The sequence below is a fragment of the Grus americana genome, chromosome 5 (genome assembly GCF_028858705.1).
Source record: "Grus americana isolate bGruAme1 chromosome 5, bGruAme1.mat, whole genome shotgun sequence".
Classification (NCBI taxonomy): Eukaryota; Metazoa; Chordata; class Aves; order Gruiformes; family Gruidae; genus Grus; species Grus americana.
The window spans coordinates 30,903,542-30,922,737 of record NC_072856.1 but is presented as its reverse complement, the minus strand read 5'-3'; the positions used below and the strand labels follow the sequence as shown (position 1 = coordinate 30,922,737).

The 19,196-nt window shown below is 42.6% G+C and overlaps 1 protein-coding gene across 14 annotated transcripts in view; it reads right to left on the bottom strand.

Annotated features, from left to right (window-relative positions):
* Window positions 1–12,807, bottom strand: part of NUMB (NUMB endocytic adaptor protein) — a 97,455-nt gene extending 84,648 nt beyond the window's left edge. For 3 of the 14 annotated variants that reach the window (XM_054825898.1, XM_054825912.1, XM_054825913.1), the window contains exon 1: window positions 12,725–12,807. The gene's annotated coding sequence lies outside the window, so the exon portion shown is untranslated. Of the gene's footprint in view, window positions 1–11,792; window positions 12,381–12,724 lie in introns of those variants that run through there. The other 11 variants (XM_054825896.1, XM_054825904.1, XM_054825905.1 and 8 more) reach the window with 6 other exon arrangements.
* Window positions 12,808–19,196: the final 6,389 nt, after the last annotated feature.

Genomic DNA, 19,196 nt, shown 5'->3' with positions numbered 1-19,196 from the left:
CTATTCCCTGCATTGGAGAACCTAAATTGATGTAACCTACGATCCCTTCACATTTAAGACCAAGTTGCAGGAGGTGGCTATACCAATCCAACTGCCCATTGCTCCCCCAGTTCCCTCTCTCCCTTAAACCAGCATTTGCCAGACCACTCGGAGACAAATCAGCTCATCACAGCAGCAGAAAATATTCACTTTTTTCTGTTTTCATTGAATGGTTACGGTTTATGAAGGAGTCAAACACAAAAGATGCAGCAGAAGCACATGATGGGCCATGAGCCCACTTATTTCAAGGCAGTTTAAGAATTGAGATATCCAGGGCCACCCTTAGACATCCCCAGTAGTCTCATTGCCAGGATCAAAAATACTTGTTAGTGAACAGGACTTGCTTGGGAAATACATTTTTGAGCTTACAGCTCACACCCTGGACTGTTTCTCTGAATGTTATAACACTGCCTAGAGGCATATCTACCACCTCCTCCAGTGGTATTTTAGAAGGAATGACCCATGTACCACAGAAATGTTTTAAACTTCAAAAGAGGCTTACAACTACAAATCCCAAGGGTTATAAGCATCTTGCAGCTTAGAGTATGGCACCTTAACCCTAGAAAGTAAGAGGACTGGAGTCTCATCTCTGTTTTATTTGCTACGCTGAACAGTAAATATCCTTTCTTTTTAATGACATTCTCACATTCTTAACTTTCCACCCTGCACCACACAGGAGAACCAAAACATGATTCACAACCCCAAGTCTGGCATGCCAAGAACTTTAACATAAATGTTGCAAAATGTAAGTCTTCTGGATTTAACTCCAAATAGCCTATTAACAAATAGATCTGTAGAACAAAATTAAAACTAAGCCAGATCTCACAAGTTTGTCTTTCACTAAAAGAACCTGCAAGTTTCTCCTTGAAGTTTCTATGGGAGAAGGTTGAAGAAAATAAGGGGGGGGGGGGGGGGAACCCACAAAAAAAAAAAAGAAGATACATCAACCAGCTTCCCCTTCAACAAACCTGTGCTGCACCATGGAACATTTTAGTTTGCAAAAATCAGCAAAGAATTTACAATTTTCTTCAACAGCCTTTACTTTCTGTGTACCACAAGAATGATATTTTGAGCAAGTCCTACACATTGTATTTCACTGATTGAACACAGATTTATACAATCTGCTACTGTGTTGCCTCCCCCTTTCTGTTAACCTGAATTTCTGATACTCAGATGTTCCATTAGTCACAGTTAAAGAAAGGTTCTGCTATCTGCTTAAAGACCCTTACACAATGATACAGACTTACTACAAAATAAAGGAGAATTTTAAGCATGTTAAACTATTCTGATCGCCTTTCAGATAAACCATAGGTGGTATTCTATTCCCAGAAAGATGAGTCATAAAAACCTTAAGTGGTTGTGAAGAACTTCCCTAATTTTGCTCTCAACAAGACAGAATAATGAAATATGTTACAATCTAAACAGAAACCATCTCACAGATTTTCCATGTGTCTGACCTTAAATGATCCCAACTCCATTAGAAAATTATAACAGCTAAGAAAATAATATAAATCAATCAAAAATCATAGAATACCAGGTTGGAAGGGACCTCAAGCATCATCTGGTCCAATGTTTCTTGGCAAAAGCTCTGTCTAGACAAAAGCATTGACTAGACAAGTTGGCCCATCACCCTGTCCAACTGAAGCTGGGGAATCCACCACTTCCTTGGGGAGATTTTTGCAATGAGAACAATCAGCCATTGGAGTAAATTTTCCACTTGTGTCCAATCTGAATTTCCCCAGGAGTAACTTGCACCCATTACCCCTCCTCTTTTCCATGTGACTCCTCGTAAAAAGGGAGTCTTCATATTCTTTATAGCCACCCTGTAAGTACTGGAACATGGTGATGAGATCTCCCCTAAGCCTTACTTTCTCAAGGCTGAACAAACCCAGTTGTCTCAGCCTCCCCAGTCCCTTGATCATCTTTGTAGCCCTCCTCTGGACCCTCTCCAGCCTGTCCACATCTTTTTCTTATAGTGGGGACCAAAACTGAACACAGTATTCCAGGTGGGGCCTGACAAGCACTGAGTAGAGTGGGATAATGACTTTATCTCTGCTGGTGATGCCCTTGTTGATGCAACCCAGCATCCTGTTGGCTTTCTTCGTGGCTGCAGCACACCATTCACATTAATGGCAGTTCTCCTGGTTAAGTCCTTTACAAATGTTATTGGGACTAAAAACTTGTGAGAGGGGTATGGGGACATGAATTCCTATCTTCATAAAAATAAAAACAACTTCTAAATTGCATGAAAAGAAAGAATTAGCATTAAAACTCAAGAACTTCTATAACCCAGTTTCAAACTTAAAATAGCAGATAATGAAGTCCCCAAAGTAAACACAGAATTATGCAATATCTAATTTAATACAGTAATGTGGCTTGCTTTAGCACCTAAGCATAAATGAGATTGATGTCCAAACATTCCATACCAGGATTACTAGAGGACCATTACTTTTTTCTTTCTTTCTTTCTAACAGCTTATTGAAGCTAAATAAGTACTCATACTCATTAATGACACCTGATATTGTGACTAATGGTTGGTTGTTTTTAAAAGATGAAAACACCTAATGTAGTGCTTCTGAGAAAAAAATCTAAACAAAAAAACCCCAAGACCATCCTTGCTACTTCCCTAAACTAATAACTGTCTTCAATAATTCTGCCATGTCTACAAGAAGCAAGAGCTACAAATTACCAGGATTCAACAAACTACTTTACTTAAACCTTAATAGCTATTAAGTCCTGAGTGGAGGGGCTAATTCACAGTTCCGTGCAAATAGCTGTTGAGACAAGCAATTTCCAGCATATTTCACGCTAGCACCATTCCCCACTTTCTGAACACAGAATGTCCCAAGAATTAGCCCTACCAGCCATACATGCCTTATAAATATTGCACCACATGGTAAATCAAAGAAAGTGCAGAGTAAAAGCATAGTTTTCTGCCATGAACTTCTGGTGATATCCACAAATGCCACAAAGTATACCTGAAAGCAAGTCCTGGAAGATGGAATTAATTCTAACCAGCATTTCAAAATAGTACTGCTATAGCCATGTTACACCTACCATAGAATAGCAGTCCTCAGGATTTGGGGGTGGTATGATGCAAGGCTGGCAGGTGCCAGTCCCTTTTCACTAAAAAAAACTAGGACAGCAATTCACAGTAGATTGATCTAGTATCTCTGCACAGAACTAAATCAGATGCAATGTCATATAAAATAGATGAGTCAACAAATCATTACCTATTTAATGAAGATTAAGGCAAACGTAGTTGCAACTAATCAGTTTTCATACATGTGATACATCTTACAGCAGAAAGATGCACATTAGAAAGTTGTAAGACCATCTTTGAAAGCAGAAGGAAAGCTTATACAGAATTTACCTAGACCAAACATTGAAGCAGTAAACTGAACAATAAGCAATCATTTATGTAAAAGCCACATTAAGAAGATGGGAGTAAGCATGTTTGTACTTTTTTAGATGTAACTGAAGCCAGAGACAATGTGTGAAGAGGAATGAAAAATCCAACCCCATAACCTAGCTCCACAAAAGAAATTAAGTTTTCCATTCTTTGTAGAAAATCAGAAGGAAGGAAGATTCTGGGACTAGTTTTTTTTTCCCCCCCTAAGGTAACATTATCATTAGCAAGATACAGTTTATCTTCACAACCACCTCCTTAATCATTTTAGCATTTGCCTACATTTTGCCCACATCAATTGGTGCCATTTCCCGCTTGATGTAGTGCCGTACAAAGCAAGACATCCATTAAATTACTACTATTCACTTCAGAAACCTCTACTTCTAGGGCTACTATGCAAGGGGACAGAACTAAGTCTGGCCACTGGATTGTGATACACTATATGGGGTGCAAGGGCTAGGGCAACGAGCAGAATCCAGTTGGTTCAGACAACATCTTGCCATCTACTAGAAGCAGGCAGCAAGACAATGTGGTAGTAGACAGGAGATCTACCATCACTGATGGATTTGAGATGTGTTCTCATCCCTGAAACCTATGCCCTCTGGCAAGACAATCAGCAGCTGGCTACTCACATAACCAGAGCTACAGATGCCTTCCTACTGAAGAGGCACAGAGCCATCATTACCTGTGCCACGGTATTGGCAGCCTCTCTCCTATGCAGAGATCACCTATACAACTAGAAGAAACTCCAGGGAAAGAGCTCCTGAATGCAGAATCTTCACCTCAGGTGGGACCTTTTGAGGGTGAGGGAAGCAGTATGTTGTGGAAGTGGTCCTGCCTATCTCATAGTGTCATTAGCCACATGCACTGGATCCACGTCACTTCCTTTTAGCAACAGCACAGCCCCTCTGCTCTTTCTCCCCCACCCAAAGCTCCAGTGCTAGCACTTGCAGAAGTGGAAAAAGGGAACTGATCCTGTTGAAAACAAACCTGGAAAAAAGAAATAATTTTTATCATTTATTCAATTCAAGAAAGGAACACACAATCAAACAGACCCAGGATGCTAAACTGCAATTCAGATGTGCAGGAAGCTTAGCCATCATCACGCAAAACTGGAGATGTCACGATCCAGCATCTCAGACAATTCCAGGATACATCGCATTTCCAAAAAGTTTCTTACCTCTGAATACCTTTTTTTTTTTTTCCTTCTGAAATACGGAAGATGAAAAAGGGTAATAAACTATCAAATCAACCAAATTCCTGCAGATGAGAGACAACATCCAACAGAAGGCAAGCCATTTTGTGGAAAATTTCTTTTTTTTCCCAACCAAGTGACCATACTCCTTCACAGCAAAGCACTGCAGTACGTTAAGAAATTAAGATAGGAAACCAAGGAATAAGGAAGTTAAGACAGACTCAGATTTTCATCCTGGATTTCCTAAAGTTGATCAAAACAATTCTTTTTTATCATCCTCAGGATTTTCAAAACAAGAATAACACTTCCACAATTAACAGGACCTCATGCTGTATTTGGTGTATCTGTATTTCTACCTCAGAACTGCCTGCCCAAAAAAAGAAAAGGAAGAACTAAATCTACAATACTAGAATAGCAATTTAACAGTTGTTAAATTAATATGTTAGAGCCATTTTTTTTTTTTCACTTGAATGATGAATATTGTTTACTCTGTAAGATTTGCAGAATTGGGTCCTTAGATTAAAGCCAACAAATACTATAGGCAGAAAAACCATGTTGACTTTTTCTAGTCCCAGTTATGCTCCTGATCCATGCATGGGCAAGATATTAAACACTATGTGGATATGACTACCTTGAGAACAAACTCTTGCACACAAAGGTCCAAAGCAAGAGTTAATTACACAGAGAGTAACTGTTCACAACTGAAAATAAAATTGAAGTATAGGATCATGTCTGAAATGTGAGGTAATGGACATGAAACGGTATTATGCCTGTATCAACAGCTAACTAAGACTGTGTATTTAAGCAATAAAGGCCATTTCAGAGGGACAAATTCTGTGCTTTTAAGAAGTAGGAAAACTTTCAGATAGTACTATGCATACATATTTTTAAAGGGGTGTACCTACCTCACTAGACAGCAAAGAAATACATAAATACTTCAGCTGTTCAAGTTTGTGCCAAGCCAAACTTACAAGCTTTTCTTTAATGCCTTTGAACAACTATGAACGTTTGTATTGCAGTATTGAGGAAAAAATAACAGTGACCTTATCTAGAGGATAACATAGACTTTGAGTACTCTCTATGAAAATCCAAGACAAAGTATTCAGATTAGTAAAAGGCTAAGAGAAAAACTAAAAAATTATCTTGATGTACCACTGTTCTATTCCTAGGGGCAGCACAGAAATTACTTAGTTACCACCCCATTCATTGCAGACTGGTGGAGGAGTCCTAGGCCATCTAAGCTAGTGGGTCGGAATTTGCCCAGACAAAATAAAACCTGAAGAAAAAAAGCCACAGACATTTAAATGAAATTATAACCAATCCATATTCAATATTAACACCATGCACCTATCTAAAACAAAGAATTCAGTGAATCTCTCCTATTTGCCAGTTGCATACAGTAAATCCAAGACATAGCTTAAATTACAAAAATAAACAATTATAGAAGCTTTCAGTAAATATTCTGACAAAAATATACAAGCCAATTGAATTGCAGTCCTTCATTCCCTTGCACTAGGCTGGCTTTCTGCTACCTAGCTAAGAGAAATACACAGGGCTACCCAGTTGCTCAAAGACTGAGTGGCTTTTTGCAGGGTACTTTCTTTACATAGGAAAATCCATGCATAGCACAGTTGAGAGGCACTTCAAATGAACAAATTGTCACTGAAAAATAAAGTCATCTCATTTAAAAAAAGAGCAAGTAATCCTAATCCTTCCCCAGACTGGAAACTTTTAACATTCAGATGGATGGGGTGCTGGGCCACCTTGCCTAGACTGTGCTTTTGCCAAGAAAGGTTGGACCACATGATCCTTGAGGTCCCTTCCAACCTGAAATTCTACGATTATAATGTGTAAATAATATGTATACAAATGTCATGACACTTTCAAAGCCACCCTGTGCAAATCCAGCTAAAGAAAAAGCATGTTAACTAAGAGATGCTTTTCACATAAATACCGTAACCTATGCAGAAATACCAAAATTTATAGACACAAACAAAACTGAACACTTAATATTAATGAAGTGCTGGTAATGTTCAAGGCCTGCTAATAGGAGAGAGCGTACAATTAATTCTATCACCTAGACGCCTGATAATTCACAGGGGTAGGGAGGGAAGAAACCAAAAAAAGACCCTATATTGGTAAATACCTGCTAAAATACAAAAAGCAAAACCAATACCACAACCACTGAATCCTATAAAACCTGGTCTATGTAAGACCTTAAACCACACACTCTAAAATATCATACATGATATTTTCAGGCTGGGTTAGGGAATTTGACACACAGGTGATTTATGTTTCAACCTGAAAGGCAATGACTCAACATAAACGCAGACTCTGCATTGATTGGGACTACAAGGAAGAACTCGCACAGGAACCCGGCCCAGCACAAAGCACTAAACCTTGACTAGTACCACCTTAATGACAGGTAAATTCTCTCTCGAGCTTTTTAGACTAGATTAAGCCTCGCAGGCTTTTTGGAAACTGCATCACATCTCATTCTTGTAAATGAAAAATAGTCAGCAGAAAGATCATGTTAACCAGACTTTGACAATAAAATAGCCAGCCTTAAAAAAAAAAGAGTATATACTTTACAGAGGCATATTAGTAAAGCAGGGTAAAAAGGCTGCAAAATTCATCTATCCCACTGCTGAGACATAAGCCAGCCACAACCCCCAGGGCACAGCCTGTACAGCTCTGTAGCCCTGCATTTACAGTGACCTGTACAAATCGAATGAGTTATCAACTGTCTTTTTATGAGAAAAAGTACCCACTGATTATTTGCCACAGAATTTAGATTATTACTTTGAGTAAGAAACAAATATTAGAGCAAAAAGCCAATTCAGCAATTAAGTTTCATGGGACTACAGTATTTGGCTATTTGCTTCACATAAACTCAGATAGTGCTACCAAGTTCCAGGAAAAAAAAAAAATCCAAGAACAAAATTAGATTACTCTTGAACACATTTAGAAGGAACATACTTGCTTTTCCCCTCATACTGCGCATACAAAGTAAAAATACAAACCCAATGCTCTTACCATTAGTTACTAAACAAAATTTATACCCAGCTTATACCCACTGTGAACCAAGTTTCTCTTTGTGTCATTCCTTCATACTGGGAACAAATTCCCATGTCTCCACAGATTTTCACTTCAGCAGCTGATGAATTAATGCCTTTGAAAGCAGACTATCCTCACTCAAAATCTTAAGTCAACACACAAAGATATCAGCTAACTGAAGCCCCAAGCATTTAACAGCCACTAAGCATTCACTTGGAAGGCAAACTGAGTAACTAGGAGAGCTTGGCAGTTATACTGCGAGTGGTGCCCATCAGCAAACTGCAGAGCCCTGGAAAAGCCAAGGTATCTCTAGTCCTGGTGGATTACAGAAACAAGCTTCTTTAACAGTCTAAAATCAGTTCACTGCTGAGAGCAGAGCTTCAACACAGGCTTGAACCACATTAATCAAGTTTAAACAATATTAAAAGTAGAAGAGAGACCTTTAAGGTTTGGGGTTTTCCCCCCTAGAAAAACAAACTGATTAAAAATAGTCACATCCAGGTTAAGAACAGTTAACATACTTTAAAAGTGGTTCTGGCCAAGTGCACCAGTATATGTCTTTTCTTAATAGAAAAATTAAGAAGAAATTCCAAACAGTTTGGTCCAAGGCTTATTTGAAACCACTGTTTTACTTAGAAGGGTAATAACTGCTTCTGGCTTCAATATTAAAACCTACCAGCAAAATCTCAAAAATTCTACAGATTCAGCACTCAAAGAAGCCAAGAGCTTGTTTCTCACCCCCAAACTCTGAAATGAATAGCTTCACGTTTTCCTCAAGAGCACCTTTACATTTTGACATCCATATTCCTCTTTCAGCCAATTTCTCACACACAAATCATTTGTCCCAACACACTTTCAGTCACAACTCTGCAGATATAGAAAACATATAAATTATCATCCAGAAACATCTTTAAGCCACCACATCTGATAACTACAGAACATCAGGACTCTACAAAGAATTACTCTGCAAGGACAAGTGCGGAACAAAGCAATTCAAGTTTTCATAGAGGTACCTCCTACAACACACTTAAAAGGATTCTGGATGAATATGTAACTGTAGTTACATGTGACATGCCATTTATACTTCTAGACTGATGGCAGCCTATTAATGCTTGCAAGTCTCAGTCAATAAAAATGAAAACCAAGAAGAAAAAAAACCAACCCACTGCCTCCTGCACAATGGAATAGTCTTCCTAATCTTGCTCATTATGAAAGTTTTCTTTCTGATGCAGCATCTGCTTTAACTACAACTGTAAAGAACATCAGTTCAAAATGGGTATTTGATGGATCCCACAATTAATATGAGAACAAATCCTCTTCCAGACACAGCCGTGCCAGTCTGAGGTTACTGCACTTAGCTCATCCTTAGCTCCTCATCCTCCACTCACCACTGTTACCACCCACATCAATGTGCCAGCTGAAAAAAATGGAAGAAGACTCTCCAATTTATTTGAGGATTTTATCAGCCAAGTCGGCTGAAAACAGTTTGCTATAGGTCTTTGTTAACCCAGGTCATGTTGATGGAAAGGTACTGTTCCAGAAAAGCTCAAGGAAATTTAAATCAGAGCTACTATGGCCCCATCTCCCAGCCCCTATCTCATTCCTTTCAATGGGAAGTCCCATTCCCACCCCCTGATCTGGACGGTCAGTCAGTTCAGAAACATGATCCAGCCAAAATCCAACAAAACAAAAAAGCAATTAATTACCAACGTGATCAGCTCCCTGACTCTGCTTAATTCACAGCCCCAAAGGCTTCCTTGCCAGCAGGGGAAGATGCACAGTCAAGAAGGCGGCAGGACCACCACAGCCCCAGTTTAAGCTGCCAAGTTTCTTGACAAGCTTAGGCAAAACTAAAATAGAGCTGCTTCAGAAAAGAGTGGTCACAGCCACCACCTCCTCCTACGCAAGCAATAACATTTGCGTAGCCACGAAGTCAGCCAGTTCAGGCAGCTGATCCAACTAAAGCTCAGTATTTTTCTGTACCAACGTTTTCAGCTGGATCACCAAAGAAGGACTAACAGGGAAAAATAGCTCCTTTTGGTGAAAGCATCACCAGAGAAACCAAAGCTGCTCTGGTAGTGACGCAATAACATGACTGTAGAGGACGTGTTAAGTCTTAGCTTCATCAAGTTTATGCTTGGTATTCTGTAGAAAAAGACAGGCAATACACTCTGATGTCACTTATTAAAATTGAGATCCCTGGACTGAACAAGTAATCTATAATCTTAATATACATTCACTGATCAACATAAACTCCAAAAGCAAGACTAAGGCCGTGATTTCATATTAGTTTAAACCTAGCTTGCTTGATAAGCTGGCAAAATAAATAAAAATATAAACATTTGACACCACACACCCCCAAAACAGAACAAGGTCAGCAGAGTGTCAGATGAGTGCAGTAAGTAAGGTAAGACCCCAAAGTCAGCAATTACACCAGGTTAGGCTGCCACAAGAATCTCTTACCTGAGAGATTCTGTAAAACATCTTTTCTAGACTGCAGAAGATTTACTTTTCTACAGCATCAGGGCAATTTCATTTTTTTCCCAATGATATGCAGTTCCACCAATATTTTATTCCACTAGTGGAATAAAAACAACTATAGGCAGAATTCAAGAATCCTGTACAGTGCTGTAACAAGCTCTTACGAACACGTGATAAAAAAAAAAAATCTACAACAATATGTTTTCCTGATAGCCCATATTCCTGGGGAGGCAAGCACTTCTGCAAGGATTTTCACTGTCATTTCTGAAAGTTTTTATCCCACCACACTCATTATGGTAGGAAAGAAGAAGTACATACAGATCATTCCGACACCAAGCAGCTATATCAAATGACAAAATGTAATACTTAGAAGTCTTGCGAGTTTTAAGAGCCCAGCGTGGCTTGTTGGTTTGGGTTTTTTTTTTCCTTCTTAAATGCATAATGCTGTCAGCTATTAATACAAAATCAGAGGGTTTCACAATGCCAAGGTAAGAAGATAAACAAACTTGTCTACTCTGTCTAGTTTACATGCAGCTTCAGTTTCCACACATTTAAGAGAAGTAATAAATGCAGGAAAGTAATTCCCAGGCTGAAAAATAAATTTTCTGCTAATAAGGATTTAAATAGCTAATTTGAATTGCATTTCATATGTATACTTTAGGAAAAAAATGTCTTTGATGTGTTATGTTTAGAGTTCTAGAAATCAGAGATTTCACTGAGGCTTAAAACCAACACCTTATTCAACTACAGATTAAAAAGAGTTTACTGTAGGATAACTCAGGCTATCAAAAGAGTTTAAGAATCACAGGCAAGGACGAACACATATCAAATTCATTTTTTGGACTTCGCTCACATTATTTTTTATTTCTTCTGTAAGATTTTTGCTAAAGAAAAAAAGCAGCATTTCCACAGAGAATTGCCAAGAGATGAAGAAATGGAAAACACACACACTGATGAGCAGAAAAACAATACTGTTTTTCTATGGTAACTATTAACTTCTGCATAATCATAAAGACCATTTCAGCAGTAACCGTAGATCAATAAGTCAAATAGACCTGATGAGTCAGAAATCCATTTAAATATTTACACTTTTTGCTACAAGCTATACCTAGAGTAATGGTGTAGCCAAATAGAATGACTGTGCCTTCTATTTTACCTACTCTCATCATTTGGGAGCTTATCTGGAGAGGCAGGAAGATCAAAGATACAAATCGACAACAAAGCAAAACCAAACCAAACCCCTTAAACGGTACAATCAGACATTGTTAACAGTTCTAAGTATCTCCTACTCCGGACAGCTGAATTAAAAAACATTGACAAGAACCTTGAAAACACAGTAGCACAGAGAATCAACCAAAAGCACCCTTATCATCTCATAAACCATTAATGAGCAGGTTACATAAATCTACTGGACCGACAGAGTTGTACACCGGAGCTGCTGCAAGACATTAACTCTCCTCTGAGGGATGCATCATTTCATTCTTGAAGACTGTTCATCTTCGTAAGTGCAATAAAAGGAGGTAAGCGCATTCCAAACAGAAGCTGCGTTTTAACCCTTCATTATCTACGAAAAATGGAGCAAAGCGATGCTTGCCCGTGGCCAGCGCTCACCCGGGCACACAGCAGCCCTCCGCCTCGCAGCACGCTGTTGCTCATCAATCCCTCCTGCGCGTTACAGGACAAGCTGAACCCGGCCGTCTGTTCCTTTGTGCAGCCTGGCGGGCTGCTGCACACGCAGAAAAGGGACCGGCGAAGCCACGAACCGGGTGAAAAGGGACGAGTTTCGCTGCGTACGGGGGCCCTTTCCCCTATAACTCCCGCTGCGAGAATGGGTCGTCAGCGCCCCCGCTTCGGAGCCTCGTCCCGACGCCTCCCAAACTTCACAGAGCCCCAGCCCCGGCTGAGACAAGGCAGAGGATTCAGGAGAAGCCCAAACTTCCCGGAGCCCCGGCGCCTCCCGCTCGCTCCCACGGCCGCAGGCAGGGGCGGGAGGCGATACAAAGCGCCGCGCACGGCGACAGCCGGCCCGGGAGCGGCCGCGCCGGAGGGACCCTCTGACGGAAACCTGGCCAGGATTCAAGGCCTAGGAGAGACCGCAGGCATAGGCGGCCCCGGGAGAGGGAGACCAGGAAGCGGCAGCGCCCCGGGGGTCGCTCCCCCGGGCCAACGGCTCGGTGTTACCCACGGGGCCCTCGCCCCTGCGGCCGCCCCCCGTGGGCTCCACCTGCGCAGGGCCCCCGCCCCACCCCGAGGATCGCGCCGGGGCCCACCCCGCGGCCCCCCTACTCTCTCACGGGGCGGGGACCGAAGGGCACCCCCGCCTCTCTCCCGGCCTTCGCAGGCACTTTCTCGGGACACCACCGCTCGAACACCACCCCCCCGCCGGCCCCCTCGGGCTTCCCCCGCCTCCAGCGGCCCCCCCGCGCCCGGACCCCCCCGCACCCCGCGGGGCTCGCACACCCCCGCCACACCCGCCCACAGCTCCGAGCCCCGCCTGCCATGGCGAAGGCCTGTACCCCGCACCGCGGCCCGGCCGCACTCACCTGCTGCCTGCAGCCTCCTCCCTCCAGCGCCTCCTCAGCCGCCCGTCGCCACCGAGCAGCGCCTCCGCCGCCGCTGCCCCCCCCCCCGCCCCACCGGCAACTGCTCCCGCCCCCGTCGCCCGCCACGCCCATCCAGGCGGCCCATTGGCCGCCCGGTCCGTCGTCCGGCCTTTGGATTGCTGCGAGGAGCTGCTCGTCAAAGTCCCTACCCCGCCTCTCTCCGCCCACGCGTCCCGAGTGTTTTATTCACGCCTTGGCTTTGGCGCCCCCACTCCTTTAATGCCGCTCCTGATTGGCTGAAGCGGTCGAAGCGGAGCGCCAGGGTAGGCAGCCAGAGGTGCCAGCTGCGGCGATGGGCCCGCCTCCCCGCTCGGGGTTAGGCTGCGTTGGCCCGGCGAAGAGTTGCGTTGCGCGGCGGGAAGGCGGGTGGCCGTTACCTGGGCCGCGGCGGCCGGTGCTCCCTGAGGGAGTCGGGGTAGAAGCCCGCCCCCTGCCCGGCTCCTGGAGACCCTCCGGCACTGATGCGCTAAGTGGGGACCTGCCTCCCACAAAGCGTTTTGCCGTCTATTTCCGATTTGGCTCTGCCGTGGGTCTCATTCCCTCACATCAGGGTGGTGGCTTCTGGAGAGGCAGGCCCGCAGGGCGGAGCCATCCTGCTTTGGGGTTTCCATTCTTCCAAGCTCTGGAAGCACAGGGAGCTGGCTGGCTGGGTGGCAGCTTCTGGAGAGCCCCTCACAGGAGAGGCAGCCGCCCCAGCGTGGGCCGCACAAGGAGGAGGCCGAGGAGGATGGCTCCCACGGGCCCAGCTGCAGGGCCTGGTGCCACCTTGGTTTCCCCCCAATAAGCCGCGTGTGAAAAGTGTCACCTTCCCGAGGTGAAATGTGCTGCTAATGCCAGTTCTCCAGAAATTGCACACATGATGTCCTCTATCAGCTAGAGGCCAGGTTTGCAGGGAAAACACAAGCAGGCTCCTCTCTGCCACACATTAATCTCCGTGACTGGGACTTTCTGAGATCCAAAACATTCTTGGGTTTCCTTCCTTCAGCCCAAGAAGCACAAGCGTGCCTCCATTTTCAACGCGGGGGCAGTGCCAGGTGCTGAATTCAGCTGGGAGGGTGCGCTTCAAAAGGGAGCTACCCAGGGGAATCCTCTGCGTTCAGTACCAGGGGCTTGGCCTGAATGCGTTATCCAGAATCCATATTTCCAACAGCTACCTCCTCTCACCAGACTTTCAAGCAGCTACTTAATCCAAAATGCAAGCCAGAACAGTTCCGGGAGCATTTAGCTGCGAAGAAAAAAAAAAAAAAAGAAACAAAAAACCCCTCAGGAAATTGAAATGTGAAGATTACATGAGGTTTCTCTGCATCATTATCTTCTCCGTGCATGCACCATCCCCCTTATTCCTCTTTGTTTCCAAATCAGGCAAAAGAAACAGAGCAACAAAGAACATGGGCCTTAATGTTAACTGGCAAACAGCCAGAAAATAAAGCAACTGAAATCAGTGGGAATTTCAGAACATGATATGTAAACATCATTTACCAAGTTCACGTAGGAGGTGCTTGGGCAGAAGTGCAAGCATGACACTGACTCTGAGTTTCGGACTGATGCTCTGACCCCCAAATCACCCATTCTTCACAAATTAAACTAAGAAGAAAATGGCTTCCCCCCCCCATCTTTTTGAATATCCCTCTGCTTGGGAAGCAAAACCAAAGCAGAGAGCTGCCTTCCCTCTCACAGTTGCTTCTCAGTTACTTTCAGGCTGCTGCTCTCAGCCAGCAGCAGAGGACAGCTATGTTTGAGCCAAACATGTTCCAAAATGACCAGACAGACAAGATATTTCTACCAGTCCAGAGTTTTCTTCTGTTTTTATGAAACCTAGAGACATTCCTGACCTGGCATAGCTCATAATAGATTGTATTCCCAGTAGCTTCAGTTTAACTCTTCATCTTATTCACAGTCTCTGAATCTCTGACAAATTTTTTTATAAAGCATGGTGCCCTAAACCTTAATTTCTAAGGAACAATTCCCATATTATAAAGATGCTCTACTTCTGAATGAAAAGTATTTGAGGGCTGGCAAGGAAATGGCCAGGACATACTATTGTTAATAAAGTTCTAACGTATGCTTCAGCTATATATAGCTTTTAGAAATATTTAATAAATAAAGTTAAATTGATTTGTTGCCATTACAGCTTCTCTGCTCAGCTGTTTGTATCTCTCCCTAACTTGACCTCCCCATATAGTGACCAAAGGGAAAGGGGGCTGTGGTGGGAAAGGAAAGGAAGATGACCCTAGACATCACCTAGCTGGACAAGCCAAGCATCTAACACAGCAAACTGCACATTCGCAGTGCTGCGCTGCGGGTCCAAGTCACGTTCTGTGTAGTCCGTCTTCCTACAGAGAGTTTCCATGTGAGGGGGGAAATTTATTTTCCAAGGCCTGATACTGGAAGCAAGGCTTCAAGGTGCTTTAATCCTTACGGACAACAAAGAATTGGGAAAAACTTCATAGCATTCCCAAGAAATCCAACCCAATTTCCCCCTTTCCACCTTTCCTTTAAGAGTGAGAACAGGCCTCCATGGGTAATATGCAGGATAAATGGGCTTGGCTGTTCCTGTCATGCCCACTTACTCGTGTCAGAGGTGCCTTTCCAGCCAAGATCCTTGCTGGTCTCAGTGGGATGGCAGGATAGTACGCTATCCCCTGAGGACCCAAGAGGGTATTACACACACACTCATGATAATGCAAACTCCATATCCTCATTGCAGATACCTGGAGGCTTAACATCGTTCTCCCCTATTGGCTATCTAAAACAATGTCAGTGATTAAATCTCCCTTCTCTAATCACACCATAATATTATCCCTTCTAGGAACAAGCCATACCAGTATAAGTGCTACAACATAAGCATTTTTATGCTGCTGTAACTGTGCTCACCCAAGAGGAATTCCATCTTTTTGACAAGACAGGTAAAACAGTGGGAGCTTGTGTGTGTGAATGAGCACTTTGAATGTTCAAAAATACTTCTAGAAGGTGCCATATTGTCTAGTAGCAATACAAATCTACTACAGGAAGCAAGTACACAAGTACTACCTGGGCTTTCTCCTGTCATGAGCAGATCTGAGCGATGTGGTTGCTAAACCAAGACATCCTGTTTGCACCATATTTCCATATTGCTAGTGCTGCATCAGAGGTGAGCGAGCAATTTCAGAATATTTCAGAAAAACTTCAGTATAGGCAGCTTTTACAGGAAATAAAAGGTAAAGTCTTTTGCAAGGCTTCTGAAAAGGAGAAACTTACAGAAGAAGCAAATGTTGAATGGTGCTGCTATATGTTAGCACAGCTATCTGTTCATTTTGAAATAGTAGGTATAAATATATTTAATGAGCAAAGCTATGCAGTTGCCATCATTAATACAGAAAGGATGTGAATAGCAAGAATCCTTTAAAATCTTTCTTCTGTGGAAAAGCATCACCCAAACAGCTTGTCAAGCATGGTCTGTTCATATCAAAAGAATATTCTCTAGCACAAGATATGCAATGCATGCAGGAACAACTTGACTATACCTTCTATCTCAATTGTCTAGATGCAATTAATCTTATGGGGCAAGTACTTCATTCAGGTTTTCTTTGCTTTCATTTTAGGATCGGGATGTTCTCCTCATGGCCATTTACTTCTTCCACTGAAAAGCAACAAGGCTGGAGTCTTGGAGTCTGCAGCTTTGTGTTTAGTCACTGCCTACAGAGTCACTGCAGATGCTATCTGCTCAATGGTACCAAATGCTAGATGGCATCTATTAAGAACCTAAAACCCCTCATAAAATTATTTCAAAATACTTACAAAGTACATATGCCATGTCAAGGGGGTAAGCTCAGTCAAGGGTCCTACTCAAATACGTTATGTAGTCAGCTTTAACTTACAAAGTATGTATTTTAGTGTCACACAGGACAAGAGGAAATGTCTGTGCTTCCAAATTGCTCCAAAAAAAAAAATTCATAGGGAGGACTGGACCTTGTGATTATTATTTTTATGAATTTGTTTTAATTGGACTGTTCCATGGCAAGGAAGGCTTCTTTTCTCAGTGGGGCTTTGTGAACAAGATAACCAGGATTAAAGACTACAACCAGTCACTGAATAAGAAAATCCCTGAGAAGAGAGAAACAGCTGGAGAGAGGCCAAAATCTCTGCCAAGAGATGCTTCAGTGAGTGAGTGCATTCACTCTGATGAGGGGAACCAGAGGATAGCTCTTGAGAAACAGTTCCTGAATTAGCTTTTAGTCTTATCTGACAGTGAACTTTGTAGCTTTCCCAACAAGGAGCAGGCTTCACAATCCAGCCCAGTGTCCTTCCAGTGATGACATACTGGATGTCGCTAGGCTGTATGAGAAAGATTGTCAGGGCCCTAGCTAAGGAAACCCATTTGTGAAGGCCTGAAATGTTCTTTTTCCTTACTGGGTATTGCTTTTGGCATGAGAACAAAACTGATAGTGCAACAGGAAGATTGCCAGCAAAGTAAAAATGAGAAAAAGGATTAAACTGAGTTTAACTTTCTAAAAGTGATTGGTTTACATTAATGGTTTGCCGGGGACACAGAGAAAGTACTGGGCAGTTTGGATGGTGATGAACAACTCGGTATCCAATACACAGAGAATTGCAAAGGATTTTGCCCTTTCCACTCATTAGTGAAGATTGCTCATAGCTTTGCAGGATCAGGCCTTATCCGAACTGCTTTTTAAACTCAAGATTACCATTATTTGAACAGAGAATGGCATAAGGTTAAAATATCAAATGAACCCTACATCTCTTTGAGGTGCCATTTACTTACTTCTTCTGAAGTCACTTGTGGCTCTTTAATAAGTTGTACTCGCCGCTTTTTTATGTCCTCTTAAATAAAATGTGTGTGGCTCTCGGCAATGCAGCTTATATGCTCATAAAATCTCAGTAACTTTGTGCTAAATTCTAATTAAGAAATGTAATTGAGCCTCTGGTTGCTACTCTGTCTATGTGAGCATCAGCTGGGGACCACCTAATCATTAAGAGATCTGTGCTACTTTCCTTTTTGTTTATTTAAAGAGCTGTACCTGACACTGTTCTTTCTTTATGGCAAATTCCCTTGAAATATTGGACAATGAATGGAAACAGCATGTAGACCTTGTGGCTATTCCTAGAGAACTCTGTAAGTGATACTGAAGCTCTCTCTTTTTGCCGTAGGTCAGAACCCTTTCTTGTGTCACGCAGAAAAATAGCAACATTCTTTATTCCCGAAAGCGTTTACTATTAGAAAGGCTAAATTGTCAAAAGAAACAGTTTATTGTTATAGAGATTTCACCATTATTATTTTCCACCGTGTCCTTCACTCTGAGACTTTGTTATACATAAAAAAAAAAAAAATCCAGTGCCAATCATCTGTCTCTCAGCAGTATAAAGTGACATCCGTACGAAGATCAGAGCCCTCACATGAGACTTTGAACCTGCCATACTGGTAAACATCCAGAATAGCTTTGCTGCAGTCATTGCAGATATTCTGGTGTAACTCAGGTCAGGCTCTGTGTACAGCACCCAGCTTCTCAGAAGAATCAGTTGCACTCCAGTAAATTAAACAGTAACACAAATAACAACCCAGCCGCTCAGATTTTTCAAAGGTCTTTCCCCCCCAAGCCTATTTAGCCATGCTTACGTATAATTAAAGCATACAATAGCCTAACTTCTACCATATTTCAAAGTGCCTGCATCTCGGTTTTGTTAAGGGCCCAGTTCTGTTGAAACGGTTTCAGCTGATAAGATTATTCTGGTAAGCAGGGCTTAACCTTGGGAAAACAAAGACTGGATTGAAATAGAGAGTTCACCCTTCCCTTCTCTTCCAGTCTACACATGCACGCACAGCCTGCCTGCGCTTCCCTCGCGTTTTAAACCCCATCCACGCCAGTCATCTTGCCAGGAAAATGCAAAATCCCCCTCCACGCGTGTTTTCCCACCACAGGGGTGCAGAGCGCTGATCGGCCTCTGCCACCTGCTGGCAAAGCCGAAAACGTTCAAGACATTGAACCAGAGGCAAAAGTGCTGCCTACAGCACCTCTAAAATCCGGCTCCGTTAGCTAAAATCATCATAGTACAAACAGGGCAACTTTTTGCTGCTGTTGCTTTTCCCACAGCTTTGGCTGCAAAGGCAGAACCCTATTGGAAAAACACCTCCAAATTTAAAATAGTTGTTATTGCATACGTACAAAATGGGTCTTGGCCGCTTATAGAACAGCGATGGGATGCGAGGCTGATTTGTGTTGGTTTTAAGGCAATTAAAAAAACCTTAAACCTTTATGATGTCCACACCTGTTCTAGAATTAAGACTTAACAGCTGAACTCATCCTCATTAGGCCTGACTAATGATTTCTACTACTGAATTATGGTAAAATCGAATTGTGGTAGATCTGGGTTGAAACACTGGCAATGGTAAAGTTAAAAGAGGTGAAAATTTGCT